Source organism: Trichosurus vulpecula, chromosome 1 (genome assembly GCF_011100635.1).
Source record: "Trichosurus vulpecula isolate mTriVul1 chromosome 1, mTriVul1.pri, whole genome shotgun sequence".
NCBI lineage: Eukaryota > Metazoa > Chordata > Mammalia > Diprotodontia > Phalangeridae > Trichosurus > Trichosurus vulpecula.
This window is the reverse complement of record NC_050573.1, coordinates 533025557-533036977: the sequence shown is the minus strand read 5'-3', so window position 1 is coordinate 533036977 and position 11421 is coordinate 533025557.

The window sequence follows — 11421 nt, the reverse complement described above, 5'->3', positions numbered from 1 at the left end:
GAAGACCCGAGTTCCAGTCCTACCTTAGCCACTTCCTACATATGACCATGCCTAGTCATGTTTATCTTCTTTTAGCCTCAGTTTTTCCATCTGCAAAGTGGGAATAATAGTAGCATCTACTATATGGTGGTGTAAGGATCGCTCTATAAAGCAATTTGCAAATCTTGAAATGCTACACAAATGTTTATCATCATGGTCATCATCATCATTATTATTTTTTGAAGATGCATTTATTCAGTGCTGTCACCATCACAGTGCTATGCACATAATAAGCAGTCTATTAATGTTTATTTTGAATGAATGAAAAAAGTCCCTTTTCATTGGCCCATAGAGTGAGCCAGGTTGGGGATCCGTAGAAATCAAAGGACTCTTTCAGAGCACTGGAGGAAGCATGGGGAAGGGAAGAAGCATTTATATAGCACCTACTATGCGCCAGTCACTGTGCCAGGCACTTCACAAACACTATCTCATTTGATCCTCACAAAGACTCTGCAGGGTAGGTGCGGATATTGTCCTCATTTTAGAGTTGATGCAGCTGAGGTTAAATGACTTGCCCAGGGTCACACATCTAGGAAAGTGCCTGAGGTCACATTTGAACTCAGGTCTTCCTGATTCCAGGCCCAGTGCTCCATCCATTGCACCAGCTAGTTGCTTCTACATACAATGTAGCCTAGTATTTAAAGGGCTGACTGTAGAGTGCAGGAAGCTTGGGCCCCAGCTAGACCAGAATTAGTGAACAACAGGCTGTGGGACTTTGGGGATATTACTGGACTTTTCTGTGTCCCATTGTTTTCAGGTATCAGAAGTCAGGAATTTTTCCACCTCCCTATGGTGACATTAGGGAGACCAATGTGGTACATAGCACAGGGTACTGAGTTTCTTGGAAGAAAGAATTTAGGTGAGTAAAAACTGACTTCCATAGCATTTTCTTCCTTATTTTTGTCTCAAACTCAGGGAAATCCCACCTGCACTGTCTGGTTTTCCTCTCAGACCCCTCTTCTTCCTTGCAGAGGCTGCCAGTTATGGGTTTGGCTTCCCCTAGACCTCCTGGAACTGCCCCCATTTCAGTTTACTGTTGACTTGAGAACTTGGACAGCTGGGAGAGGCTGGGCTAGGCAGATACTCTGCTGGAAGAAGCCAGATGGGACAGTATTTGGGGGGAGAGCAATGCAACATGCTTTAAAAACTGTGCTATGGCACTAGGAAAGCATTAGACATCAAGCAGGCATTTAAGACACACTTGCTGATTCTGTTGTGCTTTTATATTCGAAATGTCAAAGTTTGTCACAACATTCTACCTCAGAACCATCTGTATCAGACAGAGATTAACTCCATTTTGTAGAAGGATAAACTGAGACCTATTATATGAATAGACAGATTGCAGGCATGATGAAATGGGAATTAGAAGTCAGGAACCCACAGATTACAGGATAGAGCTCTTTCCAGATTTTATATTCCTAAAGCACAGATCTGATCATTTCCTTCCCCTGATGGAGAAATTTCAGTGGCTATCTCTTGCCTCTACAATAAAAAATAAATGCCTCCATTTGGCATATAAAACCCTTTGCAATTTGATTCTGACCTATCAGAATAGAAGGAATGTGTCAATCAATCAGGCATTTATTAAGTATGCCTGGTTTCCACAGAGTCTCTCCCATGCCTAGAATGCTCTCTCCTCACTTGCCTAGCTCCCTTTAAGGTTCAGATCAAATGTTACCTCCTGCCTCTTCCTAGAACTCCTTCCTCTCCACCCCCTCCACCCCTTCCACCCCGAAGTAGCTAGTTCTCTCGTCTCTCCAAAATTTCTTTGCATATGGTTTATATTTACTCTTCTGTGTATGTATTTTTCCTCCAATAGAAAATAAGATCCTTGAAGGCAAGAACTATTGAAGGCTATTTCTAGCACAATGTCTGATACATAGGAGGTGCATAAATGTTTGTAGAATTGAATCAAGTTGAATTCCATTAGACCATATTAATTTTTATTAGGGAGAGAGCTTGGGTCCAACCAGGCTCTCTGGTGACTGAAGTCTATATAATCCAACTCTGGACAGAATCTTCTAGAACCAAGGACTTCTGATCCATCAATGGGTACCAAGAAGACTGAATAGTTGGTAACAGTTATAGAAGTATCTAATGAAATTAGTAGAGATGAGAAACTGTTAGCTGAGATAGAGGAGAGGGAATGAGGGAAGAGAGAAAATAAGGGAACAGAAATGGGGAGATTAATATTTGTGTTGGGAATGAATGAATAATAGCCACTTATGAGTATTAAGTAAACCATTCCAAATAGCTTCCTCCCCCTTCAATCATTTAGCCAATGAACAAACCTATATTGAGTGCCTTCTATGCTAATAAGCTTGAGCAATGTCCTGGGATGGACACAAGATAACAGAGGAAGATGAAAACTCTTCCTTATTTCCCTTTTCTCTTCTCCTCTCCTGTCCTCTCCTGTCCTGTCCTGTCATCTCCTCTCCTCTCCTCTCCTTTCCCTTTTGCCAAAGTTTGAAGCAATATATTAGATTAGGAGTTAGAATTGGAATGTGTTAGGGGTTGATGGGGAATAAGTTTAGGTCCTTTCTCCCTCTCCATCTGAAGTCCTGGGAACATAGACTTATAAGAATCATAGACTTAGAGCTGGAAGGGAGCCTAGAGGCCACTGAGGAAGATGGATTTTTACAGATAAGGAAAATGAGGCACAGTGAAATTAAGTGACTTATCCAGGGTCACATAGCTAGTAAAGTTAGAAAAAGGAAAGGAAACTGGTAGGTGACAAAGGGAAGAAGAAGGAAGAATCAGAAAAAGAAGACAGACTACTGCGAAGGAGGGATACACAAAGGTTATACCAGAACAGAGATTGTTAACTTGGAGTCTCTGGACTTTTTACATACTATTTTGATAACTATATTTCAATATAGTTTGTTTCCTTCATAATCCTATGTGTTTTATTTCATGCATGTAAAAACATTATTCTGAGAAGTCCACAGGTTCACCAGACTGCCACAGGGGTCCATCACACATACACACACAATTAAGAAGTTGTACATTAGACAATCAACAAAACACTAGATCAAGCTCTCCAAATTTTGCTGATTTCTGAGGTGTAAATGCTCATGCTGAAAATTTAACAATCAGCTCTCCAGAGTTAGTAGGAACTAGTTAAAGCACATCTCTAGAGAGGAAAGAAAATATGTCTACAGTTAAATATCAAGGTTGTTGAGAAAATACTAGAATTGAGATACAAATCTGGGTCTCCTGGCTTCAAGTCCAGTGTTCTTTCCATGCTGGATTTTTCTAAATCACTTTGTACCTCAGTTTCCCCACTGCAAAATGAGAAAAATTTTTTTCCTATTTAATTCAAAGTGTCAAAGATGTGGTAATCAAATGTCAGAGTGTTTAGAGTCTTGGTAGGAAAGATGCTTTGGAATTCCAATATCAGAGTGCATCACAATTAGGCAGTAGTTTAACAACTTGATGGAGCTCATTCAGCACTGTTCTGATAAATGTTTAACAACCGGCTTTCCTTTAAAAATGTACGCATGAGTTGGCTTCAGCACACCCCTGCATTATATAAAAGTTTCAGAAAGTGGATACAGGTCACAGAAAGGACAGGATTCAAAGCAGCTGGTATGGGTGGGCTGGACCTGAGGCAAAGTCTTGCCAACATAGTTGAGTAAGGATGAGGTGGGGGTAGGTGGGTGATTGCAGGGCAGGTTCAAGTTAACTAATTTTCCTTAGGCAAAACAATTACTTGTTCCTTTTGACTACAAGCCCCTCCCAATCCTCAATTCAAATAGCGGGACTTAGTCCCCCAACCCCCAAACCCATCAGTTTTGATTTGACTTGAGCACCTTCATTTTTCTCAGGGCTCAATTTAGGGCACCTGGAATGTTAGAGCACAAAAAAACAAAGCAAAGAGGAAACCATATGTCATCCTAACTGGGAGAGAAGTGCCAGACATTGTGCCTCAAGAGGCCCAGGGAACAGAAGGGCAAAGGGAAGGAACAACTTGAAAAGAAAAGAGGAGATCAGAGATTTTAATAGGATGGAAATTGAAACCACAAACTGATATGAATGCCATCAATTTGCTGAATCTCAAACTGAATCAAAATGTATACGATTTTCTTTCTTTCTTTTTTTCACCCTGAGCCATAAAATGAATCGATGGCATTTAAAAAGTTGTCTTTTAAGCACATAGAAACAATATGGAGTAATAGAGTTCTGGGCTGGGAATGAGGAAGACAAGAGTTCAAATACTGCCTCATACTTACTGGCTTACTAAATTAGTGGTTCTGGGAAAGTTACGCAACTTCCATGTATCTCAGGCTTATGTGATCTAGTCTTCTCTACTAGATCTCCGCTGATGGTGGAGGGCGATCTTACAATGGGAACTTCCTATGTTGATGAAATCAAAGGGTCTTCTCATGTTATTGCTGTTATTTTTTTTTAACAAAAATCTCAGTGAATCATTAGGAATGAAAACTTAGCTGATATATTTTTATAAAACCACTGACTCAGCACATCAAACTATTCTCCAATCAGAAAAAAATATTTCTTCTTCTCCCTACTCCTCCTATGGCTATTTAGTTTAGTAGACATGGCCAAGATGAAAAGATTCTCTTCCATGGAGCACTCTGTTCAAATGTCTCCCCAAGCTCCTTCCTATGACCCTCCTGGCTCCAGTTACTCAAGGGTAGTGGGAAAAGAGAGGTAAATTTCCTAGTCCTGGCTCATCACTCCTCTGGGTTTCATGATCACTGAGAGCCTTTGGTATTCTGGGCCTCTTCTCAGTTCAGCTCAAACTCATACACTCAGTTAGAACCCAAATTTCATTAGGTTTAAGAAAGTCCAAGAAACAGAGACTGAGGATGAGCAAGAGAATGAAAATAATGAAAAGATTAGAAAATCTTCACTAGAGTTTCTAAATCCATAGGGGAGGGGACAATGTTTTTTCTAATCCACTCTCCTTTAGAATGTGGCTAACACTTTCAGAACTTATTATTTTAGGGTAGTTTTCTGGCTGTTAATTAGGTGGTTCCCCATAGGCAACATGGAGGTATCACCGTGTGGCTTGAAGGGAGGCAGAATAGACATCTCTAGCCTCTTCTACCTCTACCCTTCTCCAACGGAGACTTTAATTCTACCAGGAGGGGAAGCAAGAGATTGGGGCCAGAAGCTTGGCCATTTTGCTCTCCTCAGAGAGAAGAGATACAAGGCTAGCATTATATCTATCTGTTTCCTTGAATACTATTAGCCTAGGGGATGTCATTTTCAGGTTCAAACTAAGTTCCTGATCTGTTTGCATTAATGAAGAAAGGAGAACCCCAAGCTTTATATCGTATATATATATATGTATATATACATATATATATACATATATATGTAATATTCTATATTTATTCCCTTCCCACTAAATACCAGTTCCACAACGCACATGCACATAGCAGGTAGCAAAGAAAACAATTTATTTAAATCGATAGCAAACCAGAAATCAGAGAAAGTGTACTTAGGAGAATATTACCAGATAATACAGAAGGAAGGAACTCTCCCATCGGGAACAAGGTAACTCAGCTCAATGGAGAGAGGGAGTCCCAAAACTCACCCAAATGGAAATTCCCTGAAATTTCTAGTGTAGCAAGTTGTGGATAGAGAACATGATGGAGGTTGTCAGCTCTTTTCATGTTATCTTCTTCCCAGGGTTTTATTCTCCCTTCAGCAACCTGAAGTGGGTTGACATTGTATGTTTCTCTCTTGAAGCTCAAAGAAGAGCCCAAGTTGACTCAAGGGACCAGAGGAGACTGAAGAGACTGTTACTGTCCTTTCTCATACTCTTGACAACATCTCCCCACCCCTCGATTGGCTTTGGGACTTGGGTCACATGGATTTCTATGATTTGGGCCAGCTATGTGGTATAGTGCGAAGCAGTTTGGTATAAGGGAAAGAACACTGGGTTTAGAATCAGAAGATCTGGGTTCTAATCCTGACTCTGCCACTTCCTAGGGCAGTGGGAAGGTGACTTGGTCCTACAAGGTCTCTTATCTGTGAAATGAAAAGTTTGGACTGAAAGATCGATATGAGAAACAGAGTGACACGGCATCCAAAAATCTAGTGCCAGTCTACACGTAGGGAGGAACAGCACCCCTAACTAGGGAGGAGGTAGTCCTGTGGTGTCTGGGTCAGACCATACCTGGTACGTTGTGGTCAGCCCTTGGTTCTGCATTTTAGGAGGGACACTGAGAAGCTGGAGAACTACCAGAGGAGGGCAGGTAGGAAGATGGAGGACCAAGAAAGTATGCTAAGAATTGCTTGGAAAGAAGTGGAGATATTTAGCTTGGAAAAAGGAAGACTTAGGAGGGACATGGGAACTGTCTTCAAGTTTTTGAAGAGATCTTAACTTGATCCTAAACTAGGAGCAATGGGTAAATGTTGCAAAAAGGCAAATTTAGGGTTGATGTAAGGAAGAACTTCCTAATAGAGTTATCCAAAATTGTAATGTACTGATTCCAGAGGTAGTGAATTCCCTTACTAGAAGTCTTCAAGCAAAGACTAGGTGACTACTTGTCAGGTACATATATATATATATATATATATATATATATATATATATATATATATATATATATATATGTATATGTATATGTGTGTGTGTGTGTGTGTATATATATAGAGAGAGAGACAGACAGAGAGAGAGAGACAGAGAGAGAAAGACAGAGAGAGACAGAGACAGAGAGACAGAGAGAGACAGAGACAGAGAGAGACAGAGACAAAGAGTATTCTTATTCAGGTATAATTGACTACAAGGCTTGGTCTCTTTCAGTTCTAACATTCTATGCTTCTGTGCTTTAAAGAGCAAATTTTGACTCTAGCTGCCTGTTGTATAGGTTCATAATGGAGAAGCTAGAATTTGAAGCTTCTTGAACACAGGGCTTCTGTCTTATTGAAGGAGCGCTCTCTTTTGGAAAGACCTAACACAAATTACTTAACTTCTGAAGTTACTTCTCAGTTTTCTCACCTGTAAAATGGGAGACAATAATGTTGCACTCCCTTACCCACAGGGTTGTTGTAACAGAAGATTTAGGAGGGACATGATACCTGCATTCAAGTCTTTGAAAGGCTGTCAAGTTGACATGAAGGATTAGACATGTTCTGCTTGGCCCAAGAGGGGATAATTAGAGAAATCTGAGCCTTCATTTTAATGCTTCTTCTGAACCCATCTCATAGTTCTATAAATACATACCCTAGGCACCATGGTATAGTGCTGAGCTTGGAGTCGGAAAGACCTAGGTTCAAATCCAGCGTCAGACACTGACTTTTATTCTAGACAAGCCACTTATAAGCCTTCTGAGACTCAGTTTTCTTATTCATGTAATGGAGATAACAGTAGAACTTGTCTCACAGGGTTGTTGTGAGGATGTGATGTGTGTGTGAAGGACTTTATAAACCTCAGTGATGGCCCAGGGTGCAGTGGGTGACCCTGGCATCTTTGATGTCTGACCAGACTCTAAGCACTCCACAGAGTCTGCTTCAGCTGCCTTCATGGCTGTTGGAACAAATTGTTCTCATCCACCCATTGCACTGGGGGAAGTCTTCACATGCTGGGGATAGGCATCTCCTACCTCACTGACAGGTTTGAGGTTGCCCTCAACTGTTGGTTGTCCTCAACCTGGTTTAGCCTATCTGCTGAGACAGTCTTACCAGGATGTGGTGTGCTACAGCTTCTTATAACGTATTGTCTTAGAGAGTTGCCTGATGGCGCCATGCACCTATGGGTGGCACAGTCAGAAGCTACTAGAGGGAGGACTGCAATCTAGGTCCTGATGCCAAGACTCACCTTCTATCTACTCTGCCACCCTTCCTCTGAGTGCTGACCAGGGTTGGTGCTCAGGAAATAAGTACTTGTTGGCTGGTTGGTTGGCGGCTGGAGAAGTCAACCAAGGGGACCAGCAGCCTCCATGAGTTGTAACGGCTTGATTCATTCTGATATGGAGCTAGAGATGTTTCCACAAGCTCTACAGAGCTTTCCCACTTTGCTCTGCATCCCCTTCAGCATACCAGGTGATAGGAACTTGGGAAATAGGTTTGAGAATAGGTCTAAAATTGGGCAATAAAGTAGGACTGGGGCATTAGCATCATAAGTTTAGAGCCGGAAGGGACATTAGAGGTCATCTGGTCCAAGCTTCTTATTTTACATATAAGGCGACTGAGGCACAGAAAAGTTAAGTGACACGTCCAAGATCACCTAGCTGGGAAATGACAGAGCCAGGATCTCAAAGCCAGGTTCTTTGTCTCCAAACATAGCTCTTTTCCCCAGAAGCACACTAAAGTCTCACTTTTCAGCTTCTCTCTCTGGTCCTTTAGAACGAAGTAAAAAATAAACTTTGAGAAGCCCATGAAGGTTGTATGGGCCATTTCATTCTTGGATTTCCATTTTCTCAAGATTCTCTTTTACTGAAGCAAGGGGCAGGCACACTTTGTAAGGAAGAGCAGCAGAAGGGGATTTATCTATCCCCAATCTCCCTATTCAGTCCCTATTCTCCCTCAGGACCCCGCGGGGTGGTAGAGCCTCCCATCTTCACCAACTGCCTTGTCTGGTTTCCCCCTTTCCCTGGTTAGAGAAGGCGTGGTTATGTGAAACAACTGCTCCCTCTTCCAGGTATAATCCCACCAATTACAGAGGAGGGGCTGATTACATTGCCTTGGTCTGTCTGCTGGGCTCATTAAGGAGCACACGATTTGCATTTCAACATGTGTAAACCCCATACAGCTGGCGTGGGGGTTTTCACATGGCTGGAATTCGCACGTGCCTTCCCCAGCTCTGGTTGCTGTGGTGGCTGTTTTTGTAACTGTGCAGGGCTGGATTTGGGGGGAGGAAGGATTGTCGGTTGTCTCTGTCACCTGTGGGGTTTGGGGTTGGCGTGTTTGTTTTGCTGTTCGTGGGTGTCTGTTTGTGTGTGTGCCTCTCTCTGCATATGGTCTATTGATGTCTTATTGCGTTAGGGGCAATATGTGTTAAGATAAGAGTGAAGAAGATGTCTATAATGCTATCAGTGGGCATATCTGTGTCTGTGAGGATATTAGCTCCATGAAAGCTGTGAGGGAGCCACGAGGCTCTGTGCAGACCAAGCTCGATGCGGGTCATCTGGGAAGAGGCTAAGTGTTTATGAAGCTACTGCAGAATACATATGAAGTTTTTCTGGGGGTGGATTTTAAGGAGAAAGGTTTGTGGCCTGCAGAGTTGGGAACTGACAAGGATCGGTGTGGGGGACGGAGCTCATAGGTGGAAAAGGGCTAAAAAATCAACAGAGGGGGCTTCTCACAGGAAAGGTGGATGAAGGGTGGCAGTGCTAGAAACAGCTAAGGTTGATGTTGGGGGCTAAAGGTTGGGATGCATCTCCTAAGGTACCCCCCCCCTCTGTCCTTTGGCTTGATCTGTCAGGAGTGTGTGTGTGTGTGTGTGTGTGTGTGTGTGTGTGTGTGAGAGGAGGTGGGGGGGGGAGTGAATTTAGTGGGTGATTATGGGAGCAGCATTGAGTGAACTAGTACATGAGATATCCAGAGTGAATATTCTTGTGGAGTTTCCAGCATGGAGATAGGATTGTAGTTGCTGCTCTTTCTCCCTTCTGTATTTATTCTGTGGAATCATCACAAATATGGGAGCTGAGGATGGATTCAGTGCTTGGACATATTCAACTCTCCCTTTTATTACATTTCATATGTTAGCATGTGATGGGTTTGTACACCATGTATCTTTGATCATGAAATGAAGTGAATTTTATTTGCCTTCCATTGTATGTGTGTTTGACCAAGGTGAGTGTCTTTGGGAGAGGAGAGGGTCTTTCTCTTTCTAGTGTGTGTGTGCGCGTGTGTAGGGTTTGCCTGAAGCTATGCAGAAAGGACTGTGCTGGGAGCAATCATCCCAGTTATGCACCCTCTCTTAGCCTGGCCTAGAGTAGGGGGTTCTGCAAGACGGAAGACCTGGAGAAGGGAGATGAGATGTTGGGGGTCAAGACTAGGAAGTAGAACCTACAAACCTCACTCATTAGCTTTTGAAGATTCCACCTTGCCTGGAGGGCTGGATGTGTTTCTCTTCCAGGCCAAGTATGCCTATCCAACTTTCCCTGGGCCCCTAGGACATGATTCAGGGTGCTCTGGAGAATGGGAGCACGAAGGAGGTGTTCCTGGGAGAAAACCCCCAATTTGGGATGCTCTGGAGGGTGGGAGCAGGAAGGAGGTGTTCCTGGGAGAAAACCCCCAATTCAGGCTGCTCTGGAGGGTGGGGGCCGGGAAATGGGGGTGATACTCTTCACTGCCTGCCATTTAGCAGCAGCACTCCTGGGCAGTGAGGGGGTGGGGGAGCCACAGGACACCTCCGACTCCTCTATTTACAAACTAGCTGCCTTCAGCAGCCAGCCTGTTTAAGCACTTCATTCCCATTCAGAAGGGCCATCTGCTGCCTTTTGCTGTAAGTCTCCCTGAAAACCCCAGCCTTGACAAGCTAGAGATATGTCAGTGCAGTTATCAGCAGAAAGCAACATCTGCCATCCCTGACACCTAGTATTGTAGCCCATTTAATATGTCCCCCTCCTCCCCTTAACTGCAGACAACAGCTCCCTGTATTATATTTTCCCACTCAATTAGCACTATCATCCTGCTGAAATAGAAGCCAATTTACCTTTAATGACATCATTGTTAGGAAAGTGGCGGTGCCCGGTCCGCGGCTGTCACTGGATTGCGGGAGGCAGGGCTGTCTCTCTCTACTAGCGCTGACAGCGGATGGGGAGCGGCCGCAGCCTATCGGAGGCCGCCGCCGTCACCCCCGACCACGGACATTGTTTCCGACAGCGCGCGGAGGCAGCGTGGCGGAAAATTGAGTCCAGATTCATTAGGTTTTTCAGTGCGCTGCTCAAGTCAGTTAAATTGATACATTTCCTAACAAAATTGAAGTGCTTTGTGCTGCCGGTGGAAAGCCTGGTGACCCTGCTCGGCCCACTGAGCAGCCAAAACGAGCTGATGGATCCATTAGGCCGCTTCGAATGCTTTTCCCCCTCTCCCTTCATTCCTGACTGACACTGTAAATCTCAGCCAATTTCAGGCCCTAATCATCATTACAAACCCCCCTCCACTGTTCATTTGTGACGCCCGGCCATTCTAATCTGGGGGGGGGGCGGGGAGGATCCCCCTCCCCACAAGGGGGTCAGGGCTCCGGGGAGCCCGCACAACCCACGGCGAGAGGAGATTGGTGGGCTGTTTGGGCCCTGCCAGGGTGGAGAGGGGAGCCCTTATTCAAGTGGGCTTGGCCCCCTGGGTTCCCGGGGAGATGATGAAGGAAGCCAGAGGGCCTGGGAGCTGGCTAGATGCAGGGTCCAGAGTTGCTGGTAGAGGAAATGAGCTGGGGTCCCAGAACTGTACAAATTTGAGATA